Source organism: Hypanus sabinus, chromosome 8 (genome assembly GCF_030144855.1).
Source record: "Hypanus sabinus isolate sHypSab1 chromosome 8, sHypSab1.hap1, whole genome shotgun sequence".
NCBI lineage: Eukaryota > Metazoa > Chordata > Chondrichthyes > Myliobatiformes > Dasyatidae > Hypanus > Hypanus sabinus.
The window spans coordinates 119,136,174-119,148,235 of record NC_082713.1 but is presented as its reverse complement, the minus strand read 5'-3'; the positions used below and the strand labels follow the sequence as shown (position 1 = coordinate 119,148,235).

General features: G+C 41.4%; 1 protein-coding gene across 1 annotated transcript in view; it reads right to left on the bottom strand.

Moving 5' to 3' along the window:
- Positions 1-12,062, bottom strand: part of LOC132397663 (A disintegrin and metalloproteinase with thrombospondin motifs 20-like) — a 517,254-nt gene that overhangs the window by 434,310 nt on the left and 70,882 nt on the right. The window lies entirely within an intron of this gene.

Below are 12,062 nucleotides of genomic sequence, written 5' to 3'. Positions count from 1 at the left end.
TTCAATAAATAAATAAAAGGAAAAGACATTCATTTTTGTTCACAACCCAAGCTATGTATCTATGTATCACGGGAACCTCTAGTGACCTCACCTTGAAACTTCACCCATACACTCCTGACTGAATTCACTCTGCAGAACAGGCACTAATTATAATTAGGCATTAAGTATCACTGGCAAAACCAAACGTGGTCTCTTAAAGAGAAGTAAATATAAATGACAACTCTTTCAAAACCATAAAGGAAACTGAATCCATTAGAGCAATACCCAGAGAAGAAAATGCAAAAGAAACTCCTCCAAGACAGAGTGTTACTTTTATCCTGACAGCTTAACATTGCCAACATTTTTTGTTAGCATTTAGAACTCTCAAGCCAGGCAGATCACAAAAACATTAATTTTCAGCCCTGAGTATTTAATTTTTAGATATTCTGCGCTTAGTTTGGAATTATTCCATGTGTGTGAGCAACATTGTACATTGAGTTCACAAAGAATTGAAATGATTTACAAATTGTTTGTCCTCTAAGTACATACTTGTTTCAACTACCTTCTGAAAGTTTTGGACAGAGATTGGAGTCTGGGTTAGGATAAAAACGAATCATTACCAAGGCCCGATGTGAAATGGATTCCCTGCAGGTGTAGCAACTTCAACCAAGGATGTTTGATGCAAGTCAAACAGCATCTATGAACATGCTCAGAACAGTGCTGATTTAGATTTGCTCATTCACACAAATATTTGAGACACACAGACTCACACAATTCATGGATCATTATGTTATTCCTTTCCAAGCATATGATATCAGCATTAAAGAGGCAATTAGCCGCCGAGTGATTGCAGAGTTCATGCTGCACTAACTTTGATTTCAGAAGATAATAATAGAGGAGGACACTCACTTTTGCCTCAGGCTGGGCAGGGGTGTCACAAGTAACAATGGTCGACCCAGTGAGCCCTTAAATGGGATCTGCATTCAGGATTTACAAGCAGATTTTTGCACTCAGATATAATTGAGACCAGAGCCAATTCTGAGAATAGAACATTACATAGAGCAGTACAGCACAGTGTAGGCACTTCAGCCCACAATGTTGTGCTGACCATTTAACCTCCTCCAAAATGAATTTAACCTTCTGTCCTACATAGCCCTCCATTTTTCTATCATCCATGTGCTTATCTAGCTCTTAAATGCCTCTAACGTATCTGCCTCTACCACCCCCCTTGGCAGAGTATTTCACACACCCAAAACTTTCTATGTACAGAACCTACCTCTGACATACCCACAATACATTCCTCTAATCACCTACAGAACAGTGCAAAAGTCTTAGGCACCCTAGGTTTTTAAAAATATAAACGTTGTTTTAGATGTTTATTTTCTGTTCTCCTGATTAGCGTGTCAGTAGAACAGACCAAAGTTCAGATTTCCAAACATTCATTTTCCATGAGATTGAATGTTAGAGAAATTTTTGCATTTCGTTAAAGAAAGTAACATTTTAAGTAATAGCAACACACACAAAATGCTGGAGGAGCTCAGCTGGCCAGGCAACATCTAGGAAAAGAGTACAGTCAATGTTTCAGCCTGAAACCCTTCGGCAGGACCCCACCAGTCAACAGTCCTGCCAAAGGGTTTGGGCCAAAATGTCGACTGTATTCTTTTCCTAGATACTACCTGACTTCCTGAGTTCCTCCAGCATTTTGTGTGCGTTGCACAAATTTCCAGCATCTGCAAATTTTCTCTTGTTTGTGATTTTAAGTAATAGGCCACTTCTCAAATAAAAACTTGATTCCTTTGTAAGTATATAGCCCAGAGCATGATTAAACAAAGATAATAAATGGGATGATAATGATCAATGACATAATGAGTTGAAGGAGCTGAATGGATTAACTGAAACAGAAATGGGTGTAAAAGGAATCAAACTGAGTGAAGAACAACCAAACTAAAAGGTGAGGGTGTTCAGATGTGACAGTTTAACCTTCAAATCATTAATTCTTCCACCATGGCAAGAGTGAACATTGTAACAAGACATAAAGTGCCCACCCTTTAACAGCAAGGTCTCACCCAAGCAGAAATTTCATGGCAGACAGGAGCTTCAAGCTGCGCTTTCCAAGTTTTTTTGAAGAAGCACAAAGGAATGGGCAAGGTTGAGTGGTCGGTCATGGAAACTGAGTGCAGCAGACGAGAGGTACATCAAACTGATGTCCCTTTTAAATTGGAAGAAGTCCAGCACTGCCATCAGCTCTGAACACACTGAAACTACTGAAACCCAAGTACACCCCTCTACAGTCCAGAGAAGTCTCGTCAGAAGTGGTCTTCATGAAAGTTGCTATCAAAAAGCCAATTGTCTGAAGTGAAAACAAATTCAAGAGACTCACTTAATGCACAAAAACCGAGAAGCTGAGCAAGTGCTCAGGACTGACAAGTCAAACTTTGACATTTTTGGCTTAAACAGGAGGCAGTTTATCTGTAGAAGAACTGGAGAGTGCTACATGGATGAGTCTGCAGCAAACAGTGAAGCACGGAGATTTTCCCTACAAGTTTGGGCTGCATTTCCGCAAATGGAATGGTGATCTGGTCAGAATTAATGGAATCCGCAATACTAAGAAGTACAAGCAGGTTTTCATCCATCACAGAATACCATCAGGGAGAACCTGATCAGTCTGAACTTCATTCTGCAACAGGCCAATGACTCCAAGCACACAGCCAAGGTCATAAGGAACCACCTTCAGTGAAAAGAAGAACAAGGAGTTCTGCAACAGATAATATGGCCTCCACAGAGCCCTGATCTTAACATCATCGAGGCTGTCTCGGATTACCTGGAGAGACAGAAGCAAGTGAAACTGCAGAAGACTGCAGAAGAACTGTGCCAAGTTCTCCAGATGCTTAGAACAACTTAGCAGATGAACATAGAACATAGGAAACCTACAGCACAATACAGGCCCTTCAGCCCACAAAGTTGTGCCAAACACGTCTCTACCTTAGAAATGACAAACTATAGCCCTCTATTTTACTAAGCTCCATGTATCTACTTATGAGTTCCTTTTAAAACTGCACAATAGCATACCAAAGAGAATTGATGCAGTTTTAAATGCAAAGTCACACCAAATATTGACTTGATTTATTTTCCAGTTTACTGCACTTTACAGTAAATGTTTTAATACTTAGTAACTTTTATTTAATTATTTTTGAAAGTGTCTATGCTTTACAGAATTTCTTTGTACTTGCCTAAGACTTTTGCAGGGCACTGTAAAATTAATCCCTCTTGAAACCATTTTTTCCTTGGGAAAAAGTCACTATCTGTCCATTCCATCTATCCCTCTTACCTTCTGCACTTCTATCAAGTCACCTCTCACTCTTCAATGCTCTGAAGAGAAAAGCCCAAACTCACTTAGCCTATCCCCGTAAGACATGCTCTTTAATCCAGGCAGCATCCTGGTAAATCTCCTCTGCACACTTTCTAAAGCTTCCACATCTTTCCTGTAATGAGGTGACTAGGAATGAATACAGCTGAGCAAATAAATAACAATAGATTCTTTATGAAAAGAGTCATAAAGCACTAAAGCACAGAACAGGCCTTTCACTATTCTATCCATACTGAAATATTATTCTTCCTTGTCCCATCAACCTGCACCTGAACCATATCCCTGCTACTCATCTCATCCATGACATCTGTGGGTGCTTTGAAAGTCACGGACAGATTGCTATGATCTGTGATCAGAACTTTGTGGAAGAGCTCATTCAACAGTTGTAGCCCAAATTGCTCTTAAATGCTTAAATCAAACATGCATCGCCCATTTCCACTGGAAGTTCATTCCACAATCTCACTACTCTTTGCGTGAAGAAGATCCCCTCTCATATTGCTCTTAAATAACCTTTTACCCTTAACCTATGACCTCTAGTTCAAGTTTCACAAAACCTCAGTGGAAAGAAGACCTATCTGCATTTCCCATAGTTATATCCCTCATATTTTTATATACCCTCTATCAAGACTCCATTGTCCTATACTCCTAACCAATTTAACCTTCCTTGATAACTCAGGTCCTTAAGACCTGGCAACATTCTTGTTAACTTTCTCTGTAGTCTTTCAATCTTTCCTGTAGGTAGGTGATCAGGGGATGTAGAAAACACTTCAAATTAGGCCTCACTAATATCTTATACAATTTCAATATAACATCATGTAAAATGTATTTCCACAAATAAAAGAGTGAGTTAAGTCAGTTCTAAAAGGGGGATATCATAACGAGAGAGAGGGAGAGAGGGAGAGAGAGAGAGAGAGAGGGAGAGAGAGGGGGAGAGAGAGGGAGAGAGGGAGAGAGAGGGAGAGAGAGAGAGAGAGAGATGTTTTACTAACATCATGCTGTGTTGGGACCCTCAGCAGGAAGATTCAGTACTTCGCTGAGAACAAATGGCCCCACAACTCGTGATGGAGATGCTCGCGGTGAGGATGGGTGCTGGGGCTGGCGGTGAGCACTGCAGACCACCCCCCGTGCTAAGTTGTGACTTTCAAGGAGAATGGTCACTACCAAGGATGGGCAACACTGCCTGAGTCCTAAGGTCTGCCTCCTCACCTGCCGGAGGAACTTGAAGCCGCTGTTTGACTCCACAGCTCTGCCCAGTCCAGAGGGAGCCAATGACTGCAGCTGAATCTGTTACGATAAAGACAGTTCTCTGCTGGGGAGGACTGGGCAGCCTCTGAAGAGGTGAGAAGGCAGTACCTTCCATCACATCTGGCAGAAGGTGATGAAGGGTACCTGCAGGAACTGAGGCAAGCTGGGACAGACACATCAAGCAGGTGCAGCCAGTATCTGCAGTGACCCTCACCTTACTGTGCAGGATAGAGAACAGCCCTGTATCCCAAATCTCAGTGCAGAGCAGCTGTCCCACCCAGCCAGCTGACCAAAGTCAGGCGACACAGGGGGTCCTCCGCAACGACTGGAGGTGGGGAAGGGATTCATGCTTGAGTCCCCAGTCCCTGCAGGAGCAGCCCAAGTGGACATCCTCTTTAAAGTACAGTAGGGTACAGGCCTGTCAGCAGACTGAGGACCAAAGGAGCTGGAGCACAGCAGTGGCGGAGACGACAGGAAGCTTTCCCTACTGAGAGACTTGTTTTAGTGACAATGAATGAAATGCATGTCAAGAGCAAGAAGTTAACTAGAGTGAGGGTAGGACGCCTCAAGCATTAAGGAGAAAGCATGTGGATGGATGTGAGCAAGGTATTAAATGATAAACACAAGAGATTCTGCAGATGCTGGAAATCCAAAGCAACACACACAAAATGCCTGAGAAACTCAGCAGGTCAGGCAGTATCTATGGAAATGAACAAACAGCAACATGTCGGGCCAATGTCCTTCTACAGCACTGGGTACATGAGTAGTTTATGCCAGTATTTACCAGGAAGAAGGATGTGGAGGATCAGAAGATCAGTGCAGAACATGTTAATAAGCTAGGGCGTTTTGATAGATGGAAGAAGGGCCACTTGAAGAATTTCAAGATATGTAAGCATCCAGGATGTATTGGGATATAGTCCAGGTTACTGAGAGAGACAAGAGATAAGAATACTGGAGCCTTGACTAAGATCTTCATCTCTTCTACAGTCACAGGCAAGTTTTCAGAGGACTGGCAAATTGCTAACTTTGTTCCATTATTCAGATTCAGTTTCAGTTTATTGTCATTTAGAAACCACAAATGCAATGCAGTTAAAAAATGAGACAACATTCCTGCAGAATGATATCACAAAAGCACAAGACTAAACAGACTACAACAGAAAATCCACATAACGTTTGGCAATCCCCAATCCAGAGTCCGGACAGGCTGCTGCATATTAATATCGTGTTACCGTCTTAGCGCATTCCTCAGAAAGGAGCTCCAAATCCACCAGACAAAACAAGACCAAAAACTAAAGCTACAAGACCTGCACAAAACCACATAGTTACAAAGTACAAATAATGGCATAATTGTTAAAAAAAACAGACCATGGGCACAGTAAAAATAGTCCAAAGATGTTAAAGGACTATAAGTTCAAAAGAAATCACCACACAGTTTCCACAAGTCCCCAGGATCCCGACAGATTTGCCATCCCACGCTGGCGGCAGAAGGGAATACCCCCGCTATGGACTTCAACAGCGCTGCCCGACTCAGCCTTGCAGACACGGCACGCAATGAAAGCAATTTCAAAGGTGAAATTGTGGTAATCATGGAAACTATAAACCAGTGAGCCTCAAGGCACTGGAAGATCCTCAGGGAGAGGGTTTATGAGCATTTGGGCAACTATGGACTGATGAGAGGCAGTTAGCATGGCTTTGGGCAGTGCAAGTACAAATTTGATAGAGTTTTTTAAGGAGGTGACAAAAGTGATTGATGAAGATAGAGCCATAGATATTGTATATGAGTATTTTAGTAAAGCGTTCACATGGTCTCTCATAATAGACTCATTCAGAAGAATAAGATGGATGAGATCCATGGTAATTTGGCTGTGAATTAAGAATAGGCTTGCCCATTGTAGTCAGAGGGTATTGATCAATGGGACTTATTCTGCAGGAAGTCCATGACCAGTGGTGTTCCACTGAGATCTGTACTAGGACCTCTGCTGACTGTGATAGATATAACTGACTTGGTTGAAAGCATGGAAGTAAAGTAATTTGTATCACCTGCAAATGTAAGTTTGCAGATGATACAAAGATTGGTGGTGTAGAGAATAGTGTAGAAGATTGTCAAAGGATACAGTGAGATATAGATCATTTGCAAGTATGGGCAGAGAAATGGCAAATGGAGTTTCAAATAGGCAAGTGTGAGGCGTTGCACTTCGAGAAATTAAATGTAAAGGTATATTACACTGTTGAGGGCAGGACTTTTTACAGTGGTATTTTGGTGTCCAAGTCCATAGCTCCATGAAAGTGACTACAGGTTGATAGGGTGGTCAAGAAGGTGGTTTGTTTTCCTTTAATTTCCTGAGACATTGAGTACAAGAGTCAGGGTGTTGCAGTTCTATAAAATTCTAGGTAGGCCACATCCACAATGTTACACACAATACTAGTAACCCATTATAGGAAGGATGTAGAGGCAATGAAGATGGGTGAAGAAGGTTTACGAGAATGCTAGTCGTCGTGTGCTATAAGGAGAGGATGGATAAACTGGTTGTTTTCTCTAGAATAGCAGAGGCTGAGGGGTGACCGTTTTTAATGCCATGGACACCTACCATTAACTGAGAGGTCTACGGATTCCAGGTTGGGAACCCCTGTGTTAATAATATTTAGAGAGGCATAGTTGTAATAGCCGATGTCATTTTCCTAAGGTTGAAATGCCTAATACAGGAGGAGTTGCATTTAAGGTGAGATAGAAGAATTTCAAAAAGGTGTAAGGGGCAAGTTTTTTGTGCAGCAAGCAGTAGCTGCCTTGAGTGTGCTGGTGGAGTTGGTGGTGGAGACAAATAAGATAGGGGCTCTTGGATACTGTAGGCTCATGGATTTGAAGGGAATGGATGGATGTGGACATAGCGTAGGCCGAAGGGATTAGGTTAGTTACCCATTTAGTGACTAGTTTAATTAATTTGGCATGATATAGTGGGCTGAAGGGCCTGTTCCTGTGCTATACTGTTCTATCTTCCATGTTCTATGTTCGGTGATCTGTTTTCTAATTTTCAACACTTTATCCATTAGCTGGAAGCTAATAAAGAAGTGCTTGCTTAGGAACAATCATGCCAACTGCACCCAATGATCTAATGAATTTGTATTTCAAATTGCATGCAGTACCTTGGTGTAGCCAGTGAAACAATCTCACATAGTTAACCCACGGTGCTGCCATTCTTCTGGTGGTCACAGAATGCTTCGAATATGCAATAGAGATTACAAAGATCAGAAAATGACCAAGTAACAATTGGGTCTGACTCTGAAATTTGTCAACAGACAGCAACACTAACTACAAAATGGCCTTTATACATCACCTCCTATGCTACAAAACATTACAAGGAGAGTAATCAGGGGGAAAAAAATCAAACAGAAACAAAGGAGCAGGGACAAAGAACTTGGCCAAAGGGGCACATTTTTAAGCAGCTTTTGGTGGTTTCCAACACCAGACAAAAACAAAAACAGGTGATGCAGCGAGGAAGAGGTGCAGGAATGAATCTCAAGTAAGCACAGAGATCGGAAGAGACACAGAACTGAGAGTGTCATGATCTGGACTGACACATGAACAATGCTTATTTGGCAAAGTTCCAGAAGATTTTCCCAGAAATATTTAGGTAAGAAGAAAACAGAAAAGCAAGTAGTCTGCTTGTAATATAGAGTCAAGGGGTCATATGGTACAAAAATAAGCCCTTCAGCCTAACTGGTTCTTGCTAATGAAGATTCCCATCTCAGCTAGTCCCATTTGCCCATATTTAGCTCATTTCCCTCTAAACCTTTCCTATCCAAGTACCTTTTAATGCTGGTAATGCATCTGCCTCAGACCATACATAGACCTGTCTTCAGGTAGAGAAGTTTCCTCTCAGGTTCCTATTAAATCTCTCTTCTCTCACCTTAAGCCTATGCCCTCTAGTTTTTGATTCTACAACCTTGAGAAAGGGAATGTATTCATTCACCCTATCAATGTGCCTCATGAGCTATAATGTCACCTCAGATTCTCCTAGCTTTAGTGAATTAAGTACCAGCTTACTCAACCTCTCTGCATAATTTAGTCCTTCGAATTCTGGGAAAAGAGTTTCTTCTGCACTCTTATTGTCTTTTCTAGAGTAGGACGACCCAACCTGAACACAATGTTCCAAATGCACCTCACCAACGTCTTGTACAACTGTTACCTAACATCTTAACTTCTATGCTCAATGTCTGATTGTTGGATACAAACTTGGCAAAAACCTTCTTCAACAACCTGTCTACTGTGATACTACCTTCAGAGAATCAAGCGCTGGCACTCCTAGATCCTTCTGTTCTGTGACTCTCCCCAGGGCCCTACCTTTCACTGCCAAATTCCTACCTTCATTTGTCTTCCTAAAATGCAACACTTCACACTTAATGAGTTAAACTCCATTTGCCATTCCCTGGACCACATTGAACTGATCAGCATCCCTCTGTAAATCCTCATAACCATCTTCACTGTCAATGACACCATCTCTTTTGTGTTTTCTGCAAACATACTAACTTTTCCTCGTGTATTCTCATCCACGTAATTGTAATGGATGACAAATAGCAATGGGTCTAGCTCCAACACTTGAGAAACATTAGTCACGGGACTCCACTCCGAGAAATAAACTTCCACCGTCAATCTCTGATTCAATCATCAAGCAAACTGTGAAACCAATTAGCCAGGTCTCCTTCGATCCCACACCATCTAACTTTCCATAGCAGCATCTAATCAGAACCTTATCAAAGGCTGCCCTCATTGACCTTCTGAAATTAGTGAGCCATGCACAGACTGACCATCCCTAATCAATCCCAAATGCATGTACATCTTAAGAATACCTGCATAACTTACCTGGCATGGACATCAGGCTTACTATTCTATATTTCCCATTTTTTTTTGTTGCAGCTCTTCTTAAATAAAGGCACAACATTATTCCAGTTTTCAAACACTTTACCCTTTGCATATATATTACCTCAGCCAGGACTCACACAATATCTTTAGATTTCAACAGTGTTCTTGGATGGTCCTGATCAGGCCTTGGTGGTACATCTACAGTATTGTGCAAAAGTTTTAGCCACATATATATATCTAGGGTGCCTTAGACATTTTCATAGTACTATAATAATTTTATGTCTTGCACTGTACTGTTACTGTGAAAAAAAAACAAATTTTATGACGTGAGTAATGAGATACCTGATTCTGATATAGATTTCTATTGTGGACTGAGGGTGGAAAGGGGAATCATGGTTGGGAAAAGGGGAGGACAATAGAGAAGGGAGAGGGGAGGGCAGGGAGTGGGAAGCACCAGAGAAACATTCTATAATCAATAAATAAATAAATTGTTTTGAATTAACTGACCTTGCCTGGTGTCTGAGGGCTGGGTGCGTCTGCCCCCACCCCAGCGCTCCTTCTCTGCCAACTGTCCCATACTATTTTCATGGTGCTTGACCCTCATCATTCCCAAAATCCTTTGCCAGATAAAAACTTACTCTCTGTTACACACTGACAAATACAGTACTGTACAAAAGTCTTAGGCGCCTTAGCTATAGACACACACAGTCTGTGCTTTACTCTTCTCAACAGTATTGTACCTTTATATGCTATAAAACATTCAGCGCCTCCTCAACTGTAATGCAGACTATCCCCGAGACATTCCCATTAACTATCACAGGTTCTGAAGTTATTATATCGTCCATGGTAAAAACAAGGGAAAATATCCATTGAGGTCTTACCCATCTCCTTTCATTCAACACATTGTCATCCACTTTAGTCTTTGAGGGATTGTAGTCTATCTCTATTGATCCTTAGTATATTTTAAATCTCTCAAGATTCTCCTTAATTTTCTTTGCCAAAGCTATGTCACGCCCCATCTTATATCTTTCTTGAGTACACACCTGCATACTTCATACATCTCCGGGGATTCACTTCATCCCAGCTCCCTGCACCTGACACACACCTCCTTCAGTTTCCTACAAACCGCCTCAATACCCTTCATCATCGAGGGTTCCCTACGCCTGTCAACCTAGTCCTCCTCTCTAACAGGAACTCTTGACATCTCACTTTTGAAAGCTTCCCACCGGCTAATCAGCCCTTTGCCTGCAAACAAGCAATCAACATTTGCAACTTCCATATCATTTAATTAGATCTGGTTAAAGGACTCGACAATCAGAAAGAATGCCCTGATGGAAAGTGAATGTGGCTGCAACCCTCACTGGGACAGTTTGGCTAGAACATGGAGTCACAAAGAGATATTGTGAGGTAACAGACCCTTTGGCCCATTGAGTCCATGCTGATCATCACAACAGTTTTGTTCCGTTTTGAAATAGAGACTGAAGATTAATAAAAGGCTGTAAATAGAAGATCAGAAATTTTCCATGTCACCTTGTGAAAATCTTTCAATGTAAATTAGCTGACAAATTCAGAACAAGATCAAATGATCAAAGCCAAAGGGATGATGTCAACTACCATAGGCTCTCTTCAGCTCTGTGAAGTGGACCTGGTCATCAAATGATGTTAGTCACATAAAATATCTCAGGTCGTGAATGCACCTTCCAGTTACTGCTACAGTCTACTGGCTTCTAATTTAAGAACTGTTTGATTAAAGGAGGTGGACAGATTTACAACTTCCTAACAACACCCACTTCCCTGTTAGGTAAACACTAATATGTAGTGGGGCCAATTCTGATATGCAACTGTTTTATCTATGCGAAGTATCAGTCTCTGAACCCTGTCTCTCCCTCCCAATTTGTCAATAACATGGTAGAGTTCACTGGACAATTAATGTGTTTCTCCACAGCAGAGTGGAGCTGAAGATAGTGACAATTTAAAGGATGATGTTAAAAAAAAACTACTGCATATGACTCCTGGATACAAGTTATAAATTTACCTGTGATAAACAATCAACTAAATTGTCAGCTTCTCTCTTTGATGTAGTGGGAATGGTGAAAATGAGACACATTGTTGATTTGACAAACTCCTCTTATTGCATTGGAGAACTAGGGGTCATGAGCCGGCATGCACTCCCAATGACATTCACACAAAGTATTATTTTATCATTTCAAAATGTAATGGTTAATAGTCAGTATTGAAGTAGCCAGGGTAAGCATTTGTATGGAGAGTCACTGAATGTTCAGGACAATGTGCTGGTGAGATTGGTATAATGGGCTCTTGATGGCTGCCATGGGGACAATGAACAAGAAGACCTGTTTCTCTGTTGTATGACACCATGACTCAAATAAGTCTCAAAGATGTTCACAAAACTATGCAAACATACTTAAAAAGGGTTTTTGGAGTAATATTATATTCAGCCTTATGGGAGATGATGGGAGAGGGGAGAAGAGAGAACGTCCAGGGTAGGTAGGGTCTTTAATTATGTTGCCTGGTTTACTGCGGCAGTGAGAAAAATAGATGAGTGTTTACTGTGATGTGCTGAGCTGTGTCCACAACTCTCCGCAGTTTCTTGCA